General features: G+C 40.9%; 1 long non-coding RNA gene across 1 annotated transcript in view; it reads right to left on the minus strand.

Annotated features, from left to right (window-relative positions):
* The window catches only part of LOC121042696 (uncharacterized), a 26,221-nt gene extending 24,122 nt beyond the window's left edge, over positions 1-2,099 (minus strand). Inside the window, exon 1 of the long non-coding RNA XR_005796389.1 lies at positions 571-2,099. This is a non-coding gene — a long non-coding RNA (uncharacterized LOC121042696). The remainder of the gene's footprint in view (positions 1-570) is intronic.
* Between the last annotated feature and the right edge of the window lie 18,747 nt (positions 2,100-20,846).

Genomic DNA, 20,846 nt, shown 5'->3' on the forward strand with positions numbered 1-20,846 from the left:
TTCCTTCCTTCCTTCCTTCCTTCCTTCCTTCCTTCCTTCCTTCCTTCTTTCCTTCCCCTCTCTCTCCCTCTCTCTCACTCTCTGTCTCTCTTGCAGTCTGCTTTTTACAGTTTGTATGGACAATGGTGCCATATACACTAGAGCTTCCTGGCGGAAGGAAGATCCACTCATCGATCCCTTGATTACACCACTCACTAAATATTAAGTGAGTTCTCACTCCTTCAAGTCCTTGTGTGAGGTACATAACTGGGCATCATAGAATGCTTATGCTAATGGATATAACAGTCTAATCTCTTTTGCTCTGTGTAACTGGAAAAGGTTTCAGAAGATCGAGGTTTGGAGAAAAATTAAGAAAATGAATCTCAGTTCAAATAATCAAAAAGTCCCCTATGAAGACGAAATGGAGCTGATTCTCATTCGGCTCTAAAATACAGTCAAGCATGAAACACATGTTTTCAAATACCAGCGCGGAATGAATGCCATAAATGCCAAAGACATGGTCAACCAGTACAGTGCCTATCTCTCTCCATCAGAGTAAATTAACTCAAGATTGCTTCTATTAAGCCTTACCTCTTCTTCCTGTCCCTCCCTCTGCTTGGAGGAAAATGCCTGCTGATGGCGCTTCCTGGCACAACAGCTACTCTGATATTTTCGGCGCATTTTGCCTTTTGGTGCTCCCTTAACTCAGTGACCTACCCGTGCTGGCCAGAGCTGCATTAACCAGGTCCCGCCCGCACAGGAGAAATTCCTTTCATTCATCAGCAGATAAGGAATTTTGACAAGCCTCTCTGGGGAGCAAAAGGGGAACACATGCACACAAAAGATTGCCCTGTAACGCTGAGAAGCACAAAGCGAAGGAGGCAAAGAAAGACCGAAGGAAGCTTTGAGGCAGCCAGGGCAGACAGGGAGTCTGCTATCAGAATTAAATGCGATGTAGTCCAGAGCCCTCTCTCTGTCTCTACCTGCTTCTTCTCAATGTCACTATCGGCCCACAGTTTGAAACAAAACAGATCCCCAGAAGTATTCCAGTAACTCCTCAGGACCACCAGGGCAAAAACAAAAACATTCAGGGCTTGACACTTACCAGGGCAGCCTGCCAAGCGTATCACATGTGAAAAGAGCTGCTCGGAGAGAATAATCTTGCTCATGTTCACAAGGCCGGGTGTTAAGTCTGTGAGAACCCAGGGCATTTTCCATCCAGGGCAACCTACAAGGGCTGGGAAAAGCGCTTTTCTATGAACTGCCAGAAAGGGCAATTACACGTTTTATGGAAGTAAAGGCTGAAGGAGAACATGAAAGGTCAGCTGGGGGAATGGGGAGAATTAGTCTACCCTCTTGCCTTCGAGTCTGAGCACACTGAAATGACCCCACCTTGCAAGTATATTTCCACACGTTCTTTACGTGAATCTCTTCTGCAAACCTGGCCTTGAGGAATTCTGACACCCAGCCTAACAGTTTCATGATACATTTATTTTGATGTACCACACTCCAGTCAAGATGATAAGGTGGGCTTCTCCACCTTACAAAACTTTGATCCATTGGCCTAGCAAATGTATCTAGAGCGCGTACTACGGGCCAAGCATGTTCTGAGTGCTAGCACTAAATCAAGGAACAAAACCCATAATAAGGCCTCTCGCTTTTGAATCGTATCCTGTGATAGAGTTTCACAGATACACGGTATATTAATTCTGGCAGAGAATTTGGTAAATGAGAAATAGGAGGTTCAGTTAGCTAAAACTGATCTCACAACTCTTTGTTGAATACTTCCTATATGTGGTACAGTGTTTTTCAGGTGTCAGGCTGGGGATAAAGCAGGAACCAGATGTGCACCTCCAGTCCTCCCGTTTCTTTTATTCTAGTGGACTTCGCCCATCATTTAACTCTGCTCTCACATCCATTTCTGCTCTTCTGGGGGTAGGAGGGCAAAGGGAGAGAATCCTTGCATGTTATGTTTCTTAGGTCCCTTTGTCAAATGGCTTTTGACCTGCTCTCCCAAGAGCAGGCACTGGCTCAGCTTTGGAGGGCAGGAGGAAGTCAGCAGTCCTACTTCTTCCTTTCCTCTTAGGTGTCTTAGGCGATGGCTGCCTCGCCTGTGGACACCAGCTCTGCCAGCCATGACTCTAAGCCCTGACAGACACTCTCCTTACTTCTGGGCTCTGGTAAAGTCTCCTCCTCCCATTTTCCCTCCAGATCCTTTGGGTGGCGGTGACTTCTCGTTCCAAGTTGCTTCACTGTCTCCCTTTTAACTTCTCTGCTTTTTGATAACCTGTGTGATCAAATCCTTGCATGGAATTTCCTTTCCAATTCAAAGGAGTTTCAATTTCCTTTGAAAGACCTAAACATTTTGTTTGTTTGTTTTCTTCATGGGACCCTAACTGGAAAAGAAAGTTTTGATCAGGATATGAAAAATGTGATTAGCAAAATAAAAGGGGAAGTGTGGATGTATAAGAGATGGGATGTAGAAGAGAAAATACTGACTGTATTAATTTGCTAAGGCTGACACAACAAATACTACAGACCAGGGAGAAGAAACTGCAGAAATTTATTTTCTTGCAATTCTGGAGGCCAAAAGTTCAAGATCAAAGTGTCTTCAGGTTTAAGGCCTTCTGTGGCCTCTCTCCTCGGCTTGCAGATGTCTGCTTCCTTCGTGTGTCCTCGTATGGTTGTTCTTCTGTATTCCTGCCCCTGGTTTCTCTTCTCAAGAGGATATCAGTTGGATTGAATTAGTACCCACCTTCATACCCACTGTAACGTAGTCACCTCTTTAAAGAATCTATCTTCCAAATACAGTCACGTTCTAAAGTACTGGGGCTTAGAGCTTCGACATACAAATTTGGGGAGGAGACATAATTCATTCCATTACACTGACCTAGTTGAAAGGTCAAGAAGGCCTGACTAGGAAAGGTGGCAACAAATAGAGTAGCAGGAAGGGCTCTGGCAACCACAGATGCATTTATTTGATTTTCACATATTTGACACACGTTAGTCAACACAATGTGCCATCCAGTAGATATGTAGACTTGAATAAGGTGAAGGTTCTCACCTGCCCTTGACATTGGATAGGAGAGACGGACAAACTGTGGAACAATAAAAATATAGCATGACTCGTCTCAGGCTACATCGAGTACAGGGAGTAGCTGGAGTATGGTGAACAGGAGCATCTCACTCCATTAAGAACACCAGGAATGGCTTCCTTGAAGTAGATGTCACCTAAGTTGAGTCTTCAAAAAACTAAAGTAGTAGGCAAGTGAAGGAAACATTGAGAGTAGGAAGAAAATTCCAGGCAGATACAAAAGCATGTTGTCTCGAGGTTAGACCCGTGAGTGAAAGGTAGCATAGCATTTTGATCCTTCCTGACATTGACAGGACAGGTCCTAGTATTTTTATAAGAACTGAGAATATTTCTCAATATTCATTGAAGTTGTACTCTTCATAGCTCTTTTAAAAAACATTTGTAGTTGGCCTCTCAGCCTTTGAGCTAATGTTTTGCTTTCTCGTGTTTGTTTGTTTGTTTGTTTGTTTGGTTTTAGTTTGTTTCTATCTCTGAGAGAAGGTCATGGCACTCTTTCTTGACCATTGTCTCTCTGATTTTGGTTTGGCTTTCTCCCCTTTGGCATCTGTGATCCTGGGGACCCAGGATGGTGCAACTCTTGGGAAGCTGCGGGGAGTGTTTGTCAGAGCAAGGGGAGGAACAGGACAGGCTTTTAAAATTCTGGTTTGTTGCCTTTTTTTTTTTTTTTTTGCATCTACATTTTTAATGAGGATGTTCCTTCTTTAGCCATATCTCTGTGGCTATATCTACAGTATTGGGCACACATGGTTGGCCCCAAACCGATGTCAAGAATAAAATAAAAAAATAAAGCTTTTGTCGTGTTGCTCTTTTTCAGCTTTTTCAATAATCTCTTTCCTTACCGCCTCAGGGTGTCATCCGAGAAGGTTCAAAGTCATTCTTACATAGATTTCTGGCTTAAAGAAGAAACCGTTTGTCCAATGACATTATTTAAGAAGGAGAGTAATTGAAAAATAATGTTTATAGCATTATAAAAAACTCTATGGGTATTTGAAGATTTTGTACTTAATCATACCTACCAGAGCCAAAAGGTTTACAGAGGTCCCCCAAAAGAGTCACTAAAACCTTTAGATGAGGTCTTTTTCTTAGGAAAAACTCTAGTAATTCGAAAGAGGTTTTCTGCATATACATTTCCTATTCAGAGCAAAAGGACATCTAAGTATTCATCAGTGCCTACTTACAATAGATTTAGGTAGAGATGCCTTCCTTTGTCATTGGGACTAAATTGCAGGTTGTTAACATGAAATAAGAATAACGTGCGTCTTACCAACCATTAGGATTGAAAACACTGACTTGTGGATTTCCTGGTTTATTAGCTTGTTTTATATTTCCACTTCTGCAGAGGAAATAGATCCTACATTGTAACAAGAGAGCATTGAGTTAGATGTAAAGAGGAACTTTGTGTGTCAGGCTGATTAAACACTGGAGCAAATTAGCAGGGGAGCTTATGGAATCACCATCTGTAGAGATATTTTAAAAATAGAATTGACAATTTTCTTCTTTGGATGATTTAGGAAATGCCCCTACTGGCAAGAAGATGGACCAAATGGGCTCTTGAAATCCTTTTTGGTTTCCTGCTCCTAAGAGTCTTTCTCTACAGTTCTTGGAAGTATTTATTTCCTAAGTATAATGTAGAACAGAATGCCCATAGCAAAGGTGGTGCGTGCGTGTGTGTGTGTGTGTCCATGTCATTCGTAGGAAAGATGGGAAGGGAACATTGTGTTACTTTAAAAACACAATTTTCATTTCCTAACCCGTCATTTTTACCTACGTGAAATAAATGAGACTTCCTCAGACTTTCTAGAAGCTTGCCTCTTTCCTGACCATTCCCTCTCTTTTCTATGCCCACACTTCACATGTAGGCCTGATCTTGTGCCTACTCTCAGCTTCCACTTTTCCACTTATATCCTGTCTCTCCTGAGGCAACTTTATGCTCTTCTGAGCCTTCTGCTCTTGGATGATTTGAAAAATCTGTTTCCACAGCCATGAATCTTTCTCTGGGTTACAGACCTGCATTCCAACTATCTGCTAGATAAATCTACCTGAGACAACCTCTCAGTAAATCCAACTCAGCAGGTCCCAAACTGAAGAGATGGCAGAAGAGAAAAGGGTGCTTTCAGAAAAGGGTGCTTAATCTCCATCCACACTTCTGCAGTTCCTCCCATGACCCTCTTCATCCCTAGCCCCAACTCTACCCTGGTCATTCTTCCTCCCGGGTTCTCCATCTGGAACTCTGCAACAATTCAGCCTCATCTTGCACAACAGCAGTTCCATGACTCGTGACCAAACAGCCAATGAAACTCATACCTGACCATCTCCTCGGGCACCACACCATTCTCACAGCTCACTGCTCTTGTGAGCTCCCTCGCCTTTCTCAAGCTGCTCATTCCTCTTTGCCTCTAGTATTTCTTCCGTGTTCAGTCATCTTCCTCCCCTGACTGGGGAATCCTACCTGTACAATGTGACACATGGTTCTAGTGTCAGCTCATCTTCTTAGGAAGTCATATTGAATCCTCCATGATGTGCATTAATCAACCTGTGTCCACAGATGCTCAGTACCTCCTTGATATGACTATGGAAAAAGTATATACCATAAAGGGTGGACCACTTCGAAACTGAGGCTCACTTGTCTACACCACATCCCAGATATGAGACCATGATGAGTGACTTAAACCTGTTTCTCTAAAAATGGGGCTAAAAAACCAATACTACCCCCACAGGAGTGACAATGAAAATACTCAGTTGGGAACTGGGGAGAATAAAGAGGTGAACATTTTGTACACCCGAAACTAATGTAACGCTTTGTGTCAACTGAACTCAAATAAAAAGAAGAAAAAACAGGCTAAAAAGAGAGGTGAATGGTCTCTGTATTCAAGCAGCTTATAGTCAAATAACTGTAATAATATATGCAATAATATCCAAACAACTGTAACAAGCTGTAAAAGTAACATCTTCTTCTTCATCAACATCATCATCACAACTAACCTTCACGTCCAGCACTTTCTAACCTGAATGAATCATTCAGTGGCTAGATGTTAATGAAAAAAACTCTTATAACAATTAGGGAAAGCAAGGTCATTTAGATTTGTTGACCTTTCTTCCTGCTAGGGCAGGATAATTCCCCATAGCATATTCTTAAATGTTTAACGAGTCTATTTAAATGACTGAATCTATTTGGTTCCTACAGCATCCCATAAAAGATTAACCTACAATGTATAAGCCAGAAGTTCCAGGAAATTTCTTTTTCTGAGATTTACTTTTCCTCCAATCATTTCACCAAACCCTCATATCTCATAATTTCATTATAAAAAAAGTGCTGTCATTGTACAGTAATTATGCCCAGTATTTGTAGTTAATTATCTCGTTGCCTCTGAGTTTTCTTTTCCCCTTACAATGATGTACCACGTACATTTACTCCTTTATTCTTCTAAGACAATAATCCTAAGTAACCAAATCATAGTTATGTTGAATCTATTTGTATCTTCAAATTGTTTCCCATTTATTAGTTCTGTGGCGAACTCTCAAAACCTTAAATATCACTTTATTTGGTGTAATGATGATGGTAATAAAAACAATAAAACCAACAGGGAATAAAAGAAGAATATAAAAATAATGACGCCTTGCATCAATTCACAGAACACCTTTGGTACAAAAAATGTACGGAACACTTTTTACATCAATTGCGGTGGAATTTTATCTTACGTGGAGACTGGGCCTTCAAACCAACATGGAAGGTGAAGATTGTCTACAGTTAATTTACCCTTAAAAATCCCTTAGAAAGTGCCACATTCAATTTCAACATCCCATTTCTCACTAAGTCCAAAGATTTCTTTTTTTTCTTCTGCCATTGGAACAGATCGCTGTTTCTTTGGTTGAGCTCCAGATGAAGCAGTTGGCTTGCTTTTAGGCACCATGTTGCATGAAAAATAAGTATCTTTAAACACTAGAATCACACTCCTGCACCATCAGGTGCTCACATTATGAGAAGCAGCCGCAGGGAGACAGAAGTCTGAGCAGAGACAGCCTCTCCTGTCACTCTCCCCTTCAGGCTGTGCTCAGGCACGGGAGGGCTGGGTGGATGGCCACGCTATTGCATACCTCTGTCTCTGCCTCTCTGTCTCTCTGCCTCTGATTCTTTTTCTTTCTTTTGTGAGCTCCGAGAGGATAAGCATAGAGCTGAATATATTTAAGTCAAAAAAGCCTCATGAGGGGCGCCTGGGTGGCTCAGTCGGTTAAGCGTCTGACTCTTGATTTCGGCTCAGGTCATGATGTCATGGTGCATGGGATTGACCCCCTCCCCCCCAACCCACCACCGCTGTCAGCGCAGAGCCTGCTTAGGATTCTCTCTCACTCTCTCCCTCTTCCCCTCCCCCACTTGCTCTTTCTGTCTCTAAATAAATAAATACACTTAAAAAAAAAAAGCACCGCATGATATGCTATCATTGTGCCCCCTTTGAGTATCTTAACAATCTGATGAGCTAGGTAGGGATTGTTATCTTATTTTCTCAAGGGAAACATATTAGAGTAGGACTGGTGAATTTAAAAGTAAAAATATAGGATGCTCAGTTAAACCTCAATACCAGAAAAACAGTCAGTAATCTTGTAGGATAAGTATGTTCCAGTCCATACTCAGGTCATACTTGTGTTAAAAAAAAAAAACAAAAAAAAAAAAAAAAATAATAAATATATTTATATATTTATTTTGTTGTTGTTGTTGTTGTTGTTGTTGTTTACCTGAAATTCAAATTTTACTGGACACCCTGCATTTTATCTAAAAATTCTAGCTCAGAAGTATTACTTGGCCTCAAAACATCTAGTTTCTAGACCTTTATATTAGCTCATGATGCTCCTCATTACATTTGAACATCTTATTTGTCTACATTTAAATGATTTTCAGGGAACGCCTGGGTGACTCAGTCGGTTGAGTGTCCGACTTTGGCTCAGGTCATGACTTCATGGTTCGTGGGTTCGAGCCCTGCATCGGGCTCTGTGCTGACGGCTCAGAGCCTGGAGGCTGCTTCGGATTCTGTGTCTCCCTCTCTCTCTCTCTGCCCCTCCCCCGCTTGTGCTCTATCTCTCTCTCAAAAACAAACATAAAAAAAAAAAAAAGAATTGTTTAAATGATTTTCGATTCCTATTGAAATTACAATTTCGATTGACTGTAAGATTACTTAAAGAAAAACAAGCAACATACACAAATACATTTTCTTATTAAGACGGTCCATGAATTAAGACTCACATTTGAGCTGTATTAGTCCATTCTTGATAAGGAATGGAGTATCTCCTTGGGTTTTGCTTTCAAGATAAAACACCCCTTGGATTGGACTTTAGGGGATGATGCGAAACCCAGGGAAAAGCTGTGAGTATAGTAAAGGCCTTTGCTACTCGGATGGAATGGAAAATATTTAAGCCAAAAGAAAGAAAAAAGGTCACGTTCACATGTCTAATATATTGAGTTTGTACTCATTATGACATCATTAATAGCCGATTAGAAAACTCTCTTGGTATTCAGCCTTCTGACTCCATTTCATAATAATTGGTATTGATAGTATTTTATTGTGCTATGTAGTTTGCCAGCACCGAGCCCGATGGATTCGGATCCAGAATATAAGCAACGCCTTAACAAGGCAAGCACGATGTTATGTTATTTTTACCACGCTGTGTTACCTGGCAGGCAATTACAATTCTGGACTTTAACATTGTTTTCCAAGAATAACAATCATCTAATGTTTAGTTTGGCTGAAGCAGGGTTTGTGATTGCCCCCCTGTTAGAAGAAAAATAAGACATTCCTGTAAACGGAAGATCTGAGGCAAATCACGAAACATTTTAAGAAAGGGGATAGCATGTTCTGTTGGCTACACTAGAAACTGCAAGAGGTAAGGGGAAGTGGATAATAGACAAAGGTCTGAGTACTACAGGTCTTTTGATTATCCTTAAAACACCCCCAAAATGCTATCATCCATGTGCGGGGGTAGGATTTAATTTCATTGGAACAGCTCTGGCACTGTGTCTTAAACTGGTGGTCAGATTCCCTGAAGAGGATTAGGGAAGCATCCCAAGGGGGTCATGTGGCCAGAACAGCTGACTTTAAAGCAGCTATTTAATCATGAAGCAAAAGCAGAGTAGTCTAGTGTTTATGAGCTTGTGCCCTGAAGCAAGCACACCTGGAATAATTATGAGTTCTGCTACTTACTAACTCTGTGATCCTGGGAAAAGTTTTTCTAAGCCTCAGTTTCCTCATCTGTGTAAGGGGAATAAAGATGCTTTCGAGGTTGTTTTGAAGGAATTAATGGACCTAAAAGAGTAAAGTGCTTATTGTATAATAATCACTAATAAATGAAGCTGTTATTATTAACTATAAAGAATGTGAAGAGAATAAGACTTTTTCGTTCGCTTGTTTCTTACATCTATTCACCAGACATTTAGTGAGTGTTGGGTGAAACTATTTTAGGTGCTGGAGAATAAGACCTTTCAACCCCAGGCTGGGCACTTTCCCACATCCCTCACCCCAATTTGCTACTTCCATACCAAGAGGGAGAAGGATACATAAGATTACAAAGTAAGTGATAGTATGAAATAACATTCCTTGTGCCCATAACTATATACCTCATCTTACATTATTTAATACATATAATGTCTGTGTGGGATAAGTGTCATATTGCCTTGTGATAGGTGAGGGAACTGAGGCAGACAGAGTTTTAAATTTTTTAAAATATTTATTTATTTTGAGAGAAAGAGAGAGAGACAGACAGTGAGCCGGGTAAGGACAGAGAGATACAGAATACCAAGCAGGTTCCACGTTCTGAGCTGTCAGCACAGAGCCCAACGCCGGGCCCAAACTCAAGAACTGCAAGATCATGGCCTGAGCCAAAGTCAGACGCTTAACGGACTGAGCTACCCAGGTGCCCAACAGATAGAGTTTTAATAGCATTATCGAAGTTCGTGCACGGCAGAGCTGGAGTTTGGACCTAAGTCTGCATGACTGCAAAGTACATTACCTCAGCTACTTACAGTCGGGAGAAAATGCCTGAGAGCCTCTAAAGAGATGATTCACCTTCCTGATGTGACAAAAAAAAAAAAAAAAAAAAAGGAAAGGCCAGAACTTTCATCATTTCTATGGTCACTAAAAATTATCTTATCTTGCATTCGGTATAAAAACTGAAAGCTAATTCTTATATCAAAGTGACCTTGTATTAATTCCCTAGTTCTCTTCCATGAGTGTGCATTCATTAACATTTCTGTAACTAGTCCCTCTTATTGCTGATGTGATCAAAATCAAACGGTTAATGAACTAAACCACCCTTGCTAAAAATAATCTCTGCAAAGACCACATGTGGTAATTCTAATGAGCTATTTTACAGTAAATGTACTTACGAAGAGCGTGACGGAAACAAAGAAACAGAGTTCTCGAAGTCAAATTAAAAACCAGCATTCAGTATTAAAAAAGTTAATCTGGGGCCACCAGACTACATTTTAATTCTACGCTATTTTTTGACCAAACATGGCATAGCAATTTATCGGTAAATAGCCATTCTTAAACACCTACACAGCAATTAGATTTGAACTTCTCTAAAGAGAAACTGAGTCACCAGCTAAGTAGCCATTCTTGAATCTTCGAAAGGCAATTCTAAAAAATCAATACTAAAAGCCCAAAACCCTGTCTCCCTGCCTGTTTCTGAAGACTTCAAATGGGGATTATTCATTTCCCCACTTGTTAACTTGGAAATATCTGAGGTATCTGTCATTTTGAAGTACTCCAGTATTTATATACAACATTTTCAAAATTACAATCATAAACTTGTACTTTAATGGGGAAATATAACACACAGTGTTTAAATGTAAAATGGAACATATGAGACTCCAAATGAAACAAGAAATCTTTCAGCTCAGGAGAAATCTGTGTTCAGGTCAGTCACAGTCTGGATCTTACAATTAGTCCTTCTTGGGGTGGGTGGTGGTGGGGGGGGGGGAGACAGCATTTGTGAAGACATCGGACATATTGCTAAAGACAAACTTAGAGGAGTGGCTGTCAATATACTTCTCTAAATATTATAAGCAATGAAGAAGTGGGAGATTTACATGTTCACATTATCCCCACTGAGGCATATGATCAAGTTAGCTAAATGCCTTTCCCGGTGCCCCTGCACCCAAAACGAAACATCAATTATACACTCAACAAAATAGAAGAGAGTGAGGAAAGCCATTCACTTGCCACAATAATGATGAGGTCAACGTGAAGGGGACATTCGTGTCAATGAAGAAGCTTTCAGTTGATAACAGGCCGGTAGGTAGTCATATTTTAACCCTCGCCTCTCTCTTGGTCATTCTTGTCGCTGTCACACACAGCCATTCTGTCCTCTGTCTTGTGAATTATTCTCACACAGCGCCTCTCCCCTCATCCTCAAATGCCCACTTACCACCCTCATCAACGTGTCATGACCTCATACCTTTTTTCCTTTTTTATTGTCTCACTCCCCATCTGTTTTCACTGTTCCTATTCCACACACTCCCCACTGCTTGAATGCTCTAGAACCTTTGGGAAGCATCTACATTTTTCCTTCACTCCCTGGTTATGTGCTCAAGATGCCACAGAATTGGTGGACGGCCTCTTAAAAGCTGTTGGTAGCACTTTCAACAACAGCCAAACTATGGGAAGAGCCTCAATGTCCATCAACTAACGAATGGATAAAGAAGATGTGGTTTATATATACAATGGAATACTACTTGGCAATGAGAAAGAATGAAATCTTGCCATTTGCAGCTACGTGGATGGAACTGGAGGGCATTATGCTGAGTGAAATAAGCCAGGCGGAGAAAGGCAGATACTATATGTTTTCACTCATATGTGGATCTTGAGAAACTTAACAGAAGACCATGGGGGAGGGGAAGGGGAAAAAAAAGATACAGAGAGAGGGAGGGAGGCAAACCACAAGAGACTCTTTAGGACTGAGAACAAACCAAGGGTAGATGGGGGGGGTGTGGAGGAGAGGGAAAGGTGGTGATGGGCAGGGAGGAGGGCACTTATTGGGATGAGAACTGGGGGTTGTATGGAAGCCAATTTGACAATAAATTATATTAAAAAAAATAAGCTGTTGGTAGTCTTGAAGAAGGGGAATAGCAGCATGAGACACGGTGTCTAAAGACGCTCAGAACACCAAAATGCCCTCTGTACACGAGACAGGTGTTCTTCCCTCGCAGAACCAGATCGGATGGGTGGGTTTCTGTTCAGAACACTGTGTTAGATGGCGACGGGCATGGGGCCTTCCTATTGACGTGGTACCACGAGCACGTCCACTCCCTTCTCTATGCCTCAGTGTCTTCAACAATGAAATAATGCAATGCAATGCAATGCAATGAAGGTCTGGGCCTTCTGAAGCAGAAGGACAAGGTGCTAAAAAAAAAAAGGAAAAGAAACTAAGTGGGGACAATTAAATCTGCCTCAAGCAGGACATGCCCTATTATGAAGGAACCGTATGTGTGAGGAGTAACTATTTTTAGCTCTGGTTTGGGCAGACAATTTGCATCACATGTCTCCGTACCTAGGTTAACTTTGTGTGTTTTACCTAATTTCTCTTTTCTAGTGAGCGGTTTACCAATGCCAGGGGCTTAAATCTCAGCCAATTTCAAAATGAGAGGATGATGATCGAGCAATGCTCTGGGAACTGGCTAATGTTCTGAAGTTGACTAAACAGGCAAAAAATTGTATTGCCTTCTTCAGCAACCCAGATGGAATGCAGAGGCTGACCACAGTGACTGGCCAACCACGAGGAAGGAGGAGAGAAAGGGAAGGGGAGGGGAAGCAGGGAGAAGAAGATCCAAGAAAGAGAAAACAAAATAAAGTACATTACCCTAAAAATGTTAAAATATCAAAGGAAACTATTTAGGAAGAAACACATGAAACAGCTCTCATGCATCAGTCACACAGTTGGTAGCATCTCTTACTTGGGGCTTAGCCAGTGGGTGTTACTGTGTGCAATTACTTTAGAATTCTCAGTATTGTTTAGCATTGACCAATAGCTTCTGGGAAGGCTTAGAACACTTCAGGAATCTTCTAAGGAGGCCGCATTTAGGAATACGTTAATCCACCTGAAGGTAAAGAAAACCAACTGAGAATGAACTGAATTTTGGAGATTAGTAAATATACATTAAAATGAATATCAAGTGATAGCAGCATAGCTTCAAAGAAGATGCCGTTTTGAATTGAGAAAAAAGTTAACTTGATCAGTGTCTGGAAGGGCATGTTATCTAACCGTATATTATCATTTGGTTGAGTTTCACTGGCAAGCAGAGAAATTTCCCCCTTCCTCCTTGGGAAGTGCTGCTGTGGAGAGAAGAATTTTCAAGTCGGTCTTTAATAAGGATCATCAGTGTGCAATTTACTACTCCCAATCAATGGTTTCTAGCAAGGTCGTAACAAAGGAATGTCTTCTGGGGGCGGGGGGGGGGGGGGGCAGCACATAGTATTCCTAACTGAAGGATCATCACACAGAGAAATTTCTTTCTCTGTGCTGGAGTGCAGAAATACACCAGTACTTGAATTTTCAGAGTGATTCAGAGAGGACAGGAACTTTTGAAATGAAAGCCAATTTATAGGATTAAAAAAAGCATTTTTCTTGGGGCGCCTGGGTGGTTCATTTGGTTAAGCATCCAACTTTGGCACAGGTCATGATCTCATGGTTTGTGGGTTTGAGCCCCGCATCAGGCTCTGTGCTGATATCGCGGAGCCTGGAGCCTGCTTCGGATTGTGTCTCCCTCTCTCTCTGCCCCTTCCCCTGCTCGTGCTCTGTTTCTCTGTGTCTCAAAAATAAATAAACATAAAAAAAATGAAAAGAAAATATTTTTCTTATCTTTAAAAAAGGCAACCCCAGGTGATTTGTGTCCATGTTGAGGCAGAATTTCACAGCTACAGATTAATGCCTTGGTTGGTTTTTCATTGACTTTTGTTTAGCCAAGTGGACCTCAAAATGTTCTTGATTGTGCACATCTTCAATGAGGTCAAAAGATTTGTAAGCCACATTTATCACTTGTAGGCCACATCTATTACTCTCTCTCAAAAACATTTTTAAAAATACAAATATTTACATACACATACATATACTTAAACAAATCTATATACTGAAAAGTGAAATCATTTTGAAGAATAGTGTGCCTCAATGTATCCTCAATGGACTTATAAAATATTATAGTAATGTGTCAAAAGTAGATTAGATAATTATCTCCTATGCTGTATATATAAACAATGATATTGTATTATAATACATCCCGAATGGATTTACAGAAATCCTTGGTTTTGTGGCTAAGAGTTGTTCATTAGCCATACATTGATTGTAACCAATTTCACGGCTTAAAGTACGAATTCATTGTATTGAATGACATCATAATGCAACGAAAGCCCAGAATCTGGAGTTAGAAGCTCTAACTAGAAACACTAATAACTGGCTCTGCACACTCTTAATAGTTTTGAGCCTTAGGGTTTTTATTTATTATTATTAATAACTGGGGATACTCACTTTGTAGGTTAATTGTAAGATTAAATGAAGAAAAACACATTAAAAGTATTTACATAACATGAACACACTGAGAAAATAACTATTTAAATTACTAGCAATAAGCAATTATTTTATTTAAGAATAGTAGTCCAAAGAATGTCTCTCCCTCCCACCCTGTTGCAAAAATGCTTCGTATTGATGTCAAAATCTTTGCAAAGAGAATAAAGAATCTAAGGAAAATTTCAAGTAACTGTTACTTAATACATTTTTAAATTAGTTAAGATGGTAAAGTGTTTTAAATTTATTTTTCTCTCCAAAAAAAGAGAAAAGAACATATTTTAAAAAAGCATGTAAACACCTTTCCCTGAAAAGGACCATAAAATGGAAAGGAAGTAGCCTAATCACATACATTAATTATTATTTTGAAAGACAGTACAACCAAACATAGAGCTTCTCAAAGTTTCAAAACAGTCTTGGTCACTTTGATGTTCTGAGGCTTCCTGATCATAAGAGAATAGGAGTACCAAAGTGGAGTTACCAACTTCACAGTATATTTTAGCTATTTGTATTCAGCCAAGTAATACTTCAAAAAAATACCAGCAACTTTGTGTACACATCCCAACAGCACCCCTTCCTGACCAAGAGGTACAGGGTAAATGATTCCCCCGCCCTCTTCCAGCCATCTCCCTACCCTGCAGTAACCCAGCATAAAGCACAGTATTTTCATGACCTAGCAGCCAGATTGGAGCATGGAATATGTATTGGGTAGTTGCAAATCTGCTCCTTGGAATGAATTGCTACCCATAGTCTTGTCCAGCAAGAATCATGTAGGGTCAGTGGAAAAATGCAGTGTCTGTGAGAAGCATCTTAGATGCACCTCTATTTTTACCAGCCTCTGCAAGGATGAATAAATTTGTTTTACTTCAAAGAAAGTGAGCACAGAGTCACTTCTCTCATATATATTTTAAAGGGAAGAATAAACTAAGCCAGCCTGAGCATTTCCTTCCATACACAGATGAAACGACTTCCACATGGCTTTTAATTACGTTCCTCCAAACTAATATTCTTTGAACAAGTAATGTTCTCTCTATGGAGTTACTCCTGTAAGTTGGCACTGGAAGTGGGGGGGGGGGCGGGAAGGACTGTAAACAGTAATATTCACATCCATTCTGAACAACTACAATGCCAAGAAATGCTCTGAATATTTCCATGGACCTCCCACATTCTCGATAGGATGTTTTCTGTGCATGGTGATCCACAAATATTATCATTCCATGACAATGCAGTTTCATCAAGGTACGTCTCAATCCATGGGATACGAGTCCCACACAACAGACGGCGAATTTGGCGCAGCCCGGCGCACGCTGCGTGTGTTACTTACTGGTTATATTGCAGTGGTCACACTGAGTCCCGTATGGCGCCGTATTAACGAATGGCATGCAAGCACCTTCTGTTGAAACATCTGCGACAGGGAAATTTCAGGCATTTTTCCAGATAATTTTTGTGCTCTGGACCAAATTTTCATTAGGACTATAAAACCTGGCAAGCAGTATTGTTGTGTATGATTTTTTAATAAACTGGGACATGCCTTTGTTACAAGAGTGAGGAAAAGGGCTCTTCAGAGACTCTTTTCTATTATAAAAAGTTCAGAAAACATATGACAGCTCACAAAATAACATCTCCCAACTTTTTTTTTTTTTTAAGTGCAAGGTTCCAGGCTTTCGTAGACATATAAATAAAATTCACAGTTTTGGATGCAGAGAGCAAAAATGCAGATTTTCACAACTTGTAGTAAATTATTTCAACGGTGGCTTTCCTTAAACATGTGTTTGTTAGGAATGCACACAACCGACAGAGATGTTTCTTATGTATTTAATTTTTGATGCTTGCTGCCAAAACCAATCTGTGCAAGAGGTTTTACTTGTTTGAAGAGACACCGTGTTTCAGAATTAGAAAAAAAGTCAAGTGTTTGGGCACATGCCTTTTTGTACCCATAAACAATGTGAACTTAACAACTAGCATTGTTCTTTTTATTTTCACCAGTTCAAACATGGGTGTTTCCATTTCCTTCTTCACTGCCAATAACCACCTTACTACTACAGTAATGGAGGCTAGAAAAACTCCCTTTTGTAATTCTTTAATTCCCCGTGCCCTGCTACAAACACTAATGCAAAACAAACATGCTTGGCAGTAAATATGTGCATTATCATTATGTAAATAGGCATGTTATCATTATCCTTTGATGATGCTGTTCTTTGTAAAGCCTTTTTTTTCTTTCTAAATATATTATCCAATTTAAGTTATAATGCATATTATACCACTGGGGCTATATAAACACTCTAGATCAAGGAGAATGAGTAGACGGTCTATAATACAACAAAATGTTTACCACCTATGCATATGGTGTGTGATGCAAACAAACAGACCAGTGCTGTTGCACATTACACAATCCTACCCCAGCCGCGCACGGAAACCTCTGAGATTAATATCCGTCTTGCTGTTCAAATTGAGTAGCACATTATGACATTTTATATTGACAACATTATAAGCTGAGATGATACATTTTAAACTTGATGAGATGAATGATCTAGTACCAGCAGAAAACACGCTGCATATCTGAACCTTATATGAACTAGGAGCGACTCATGTCACAGTCTGTTTGGAAATGTTACAATGTTTGCATAAATCCATTGCTTATGCATAAGCACCAGGGAACTGGGATCCTGAGGCAGGCAGTAAGCTGTAAAGTTCTCGTGGCGCTTGATAAGCATGCAAGATGCATCTCACATTCTCCTTGGTGAATTGCAAATGTTTGGGTAAGAAAGAGCAGATAGCTGCATATTGTAGGAAAAGATCAGGGCTGATTTCTTCAGTAGGGGTTGGAAGGGAGCTAGAGAGGCTGGGCATAGGGAAAGGAAGGACTGAGTACCCCTTCCAATTTACCTAGGCCCCTCAAAACATGCAAAACCCACCTGAGGACGTGGATTTTTGGTCCTAATTGTCCTCACATTCTGTAGTTGTCAAAATTGTTGGGCATAAATATCAACTATTTGAGTTCACTATAAAGACACAGGGATGCTGTTTAATTAAAGTGTGAATGATGGTGCTCCTCGGCTTCCATTATTTTCTCTTTTCTAGAGCAAGTAAGCTGTTAACTCTGGAGCAAGACAGTTACATTTATTCCTTGTTTAAAATGTGTTGTCAATATATTTTTTTTTCTTTGGAGTCTCCTAAAGGAGTTTGCTACTTGACACATAGTTAAACTGATAAGAGTTCAAACAGCTTAAAGACTCCATTTCCGTAAATTTAAAACTCATTAGCATTAGCATCTGATTTACAGAGCTCCAGAACACACAGATTAGGCCACGTGTTCCGTGTGCCCACCTCACCCCTCACTAAGCACTCGCTCTGGGTAAACCCCTTTCCCTTTTTAAATATGTTATCCAGTCTTAGGGCCCGTGCACTGTGTACCACTGGGGCTGCAGACAAACCTGAAACGCTTTGAGGGATTTCAGGTATTACACCACACACACCAAGCTTTCTTTTTCAACCCGGGAAAGGACCATGTCTATTCTAGCATAAGATTAGTGGTGGATAGATATAATTTGAGAGGCGGGGGCGGGGGGGGGGGCAGATATTGCATGAACTGACGCCTTGTGCTGGACGTAGTGTCTTGCTAAATCTTCTCTGGGAGAACGAGTCTTTCCCTCCCCCCACCACCCCGACCCGAAACTCCCTCTATCCCACTTTACCTGGGTTAATCTGCTAGGGCTATCATAACAAAATCCCATAGTCTAGGTGGCTTAAACAACAGATTTTTTTTTTTTTTCTCACAGTCTGAAAGCTATAAATCCAAGGTCAGATACCATCAGGGTTGGTTTCTGGTGAAGCCTCTGCTCCTGGCTTGCAGATGGCCTTTATGATAATGATGATGATGATTATTAATTATTATTTCAATTCAAGTTAGTTTACATACGGTGTAGTCTTGGCTTCAGGAGTAGAACCCAGTGATTCATCACTTACATATGACATCCAGTGGTCATCCCAACAAGTACCCTCCTTACCCAACCGTTTAGCCCATCTCCTCACCTTCTTCCCCTCCAGCAATCCTCAGTTTGTTCTCTGAATTTAAGAGTCTCTTAAGGTTTGCCTCCTTCTCTGTTTTTATCTTATATCTCTTTCCCTTCCCCTATGTTCACCTGTTGTGTTCCTTAAATTCCACGTATGAGTGAAATCATATAATATCAGATATCATTTGATATCACATGGCCTTCTTTGTGCTGTGTCCTCCACATATGGCCCTTTCTCTGTGCATGTGCAGAGACAAGGGAGATCTTTCCTTTTCTTATAGGAACACTGGTCCTATCGGATTAGGGTCTACCCTATGACCACATTTAACCTGAATTACCTGTCTGATGGCCCTGTGTCCACACAGTCATATTAGGGGTTAGCGTTTCAGTCTGAAGGCCACAATTTAGTCCTCAGCACTAGACATCAATCAGGTCACAGCTAAGATCTGCTTTCCTCCTGGGAGTGCCCCCAGCCCTAAAGTTTAGGTCAGGTTTCAAATAAAGCCAGAGGTTCAGTAACATCTTGCACGTCGCAGCAGCAAACCTGATATTGTCCACCCTGTGACCACGTGGCCTAGTTAAGAAGCTGGAAAATGTGCCTGTGAGATTATCCCAGAGAAGGTGCTTCCTGAGTCAGACATGTGTGAATCGAGGCCCCAGGCCAATGTGATTGGGTGAGACTGCCCCCCTTTGAAAGTGCACCCATTTTTTACCTTTGTGAAAATATAAACCAAGAACTGGAAGACTTAAAATTAGGGAGTGAGAATCCACAGAAAGTGGAGTTACACCAGTTGACAAAACACCAGCTCGGCATTGGGGGCTTACAGTCCTGACCGGGTTGGTGGAGAAGAGACACAGCGTCTGCCCGCTTAGGGGTCAACACAGCTCAGACAGGGAGCAGAGTCAGAGCCGTGTCTGGAAGCTGCCAGCCACTTACCTACACACTATTCAAGATCCACCAAGGCAGTCGCATCTCACTTCACTCCTTGCTTGGAAGGGTGGATGGGAGCCTGCCATCTGCCAGGGAGTTCATAAACTTGAATGTGTAACAGTGTACCCACTGCCATTACTTTTATTTTTAGAAATTCGATCTGGCTTCTGACAAGCCTTTTGGGGAAGGTGGTAATCACTCACCTACCTGGGCTTCTCCACAGGGCCTCTCTGACAAGGCCTTGCTGCCTCTTCCCCATCTCTTGGGATTGACCATGGTTGAGACTGTGTTCATATTGAACCAGCATTGGTGACCCGCTAGAGCTTTGTCCAGATTCGTTAAATTACAAAGGAGAAAATCTCTGTACAATGGCGACAGGTAGGGCAGTGGTTCTCTCCCCTAGGGGACATTTGGCAATGTGTGAGGGATTTTATTTTTTTTTTTTTAACTTTGTTGTTGTTGTTGTTTTGTTTATTTATTTATTTTTGAGAGACAGAGAGCTAGCACAAGTGAGGGAAGGGCAGAGAGACAGGGAGACACAGAATCTGAAGCAGGCTCCAGGCTCTGAGCTGTCAGCACAGAGCCTGATACTGGGCTAGAACTCATGAACTGTGAGATCATGACCAGAGCTAAAACCCAGAGCTAGATGTTTAACCAACTGAGCTACCCAGGTGCCCGAGGAAATTTTTGTTTGACCTGACCTTGGGTGCAGAGCAAGGATGGTGACACTTGCATGTAGTAGGTAGAGATTAGGGAGGCCACTAAACATCCTACCAAGCATGGGAGAGCCCCTCATGACAAAGGATTATCTGCCTCTCAAATGTCAATAGTACCAAGATTAGAAACCCTGATAGAGAGGTTAAGAAAAAGGGGTTTGGATTAAAACCGTCACTTGGTTAATTCCCTTAACCTGCAACCAAGGTTAAGTTCACTCACCTGTCAAATGAGTATAAAATACTCATTTCTTAGTTCTAAGGATTAACAGATAATATATCAAAATATTATTGTTAGTTTAGCATAAACCAGGTGCTGAATAAATTCTGAAATGCTTCGTGCAGTGACACAGACTCAGAAATCATCCAATAAATGGCAGGAACTACTGTTAATAGATTTCTAAATAAATAACAAACGGTTGCAAATATATAGTATTCAGACTTGATTAGGGATCAGTGTGTGTCAGAGGAGCCGAATGGGTGGGTATGATAGACTGGAAAATTATTTGTGATTGCCCCATTATTTCTGACAAATGAAACCATTCTATGATGTGATGTGTGCAAAAAAAGGA

The sequence above is a fragment of the Herpailurus yagouaroundi genome, unplaced genomic scaffold (assembly GCF_014898765.1).
Source record: "Herpailurus yagouaroundi ecotype Mexico unplaced genomic scaffold, PumYag 186, whole genome shotgun sequence".
NCBI lineage: Eukaryota > Metazoa > Chordata > Mammalia > Carnivora > Felidae > Herpailurus > Herpailurus yagouaroundi.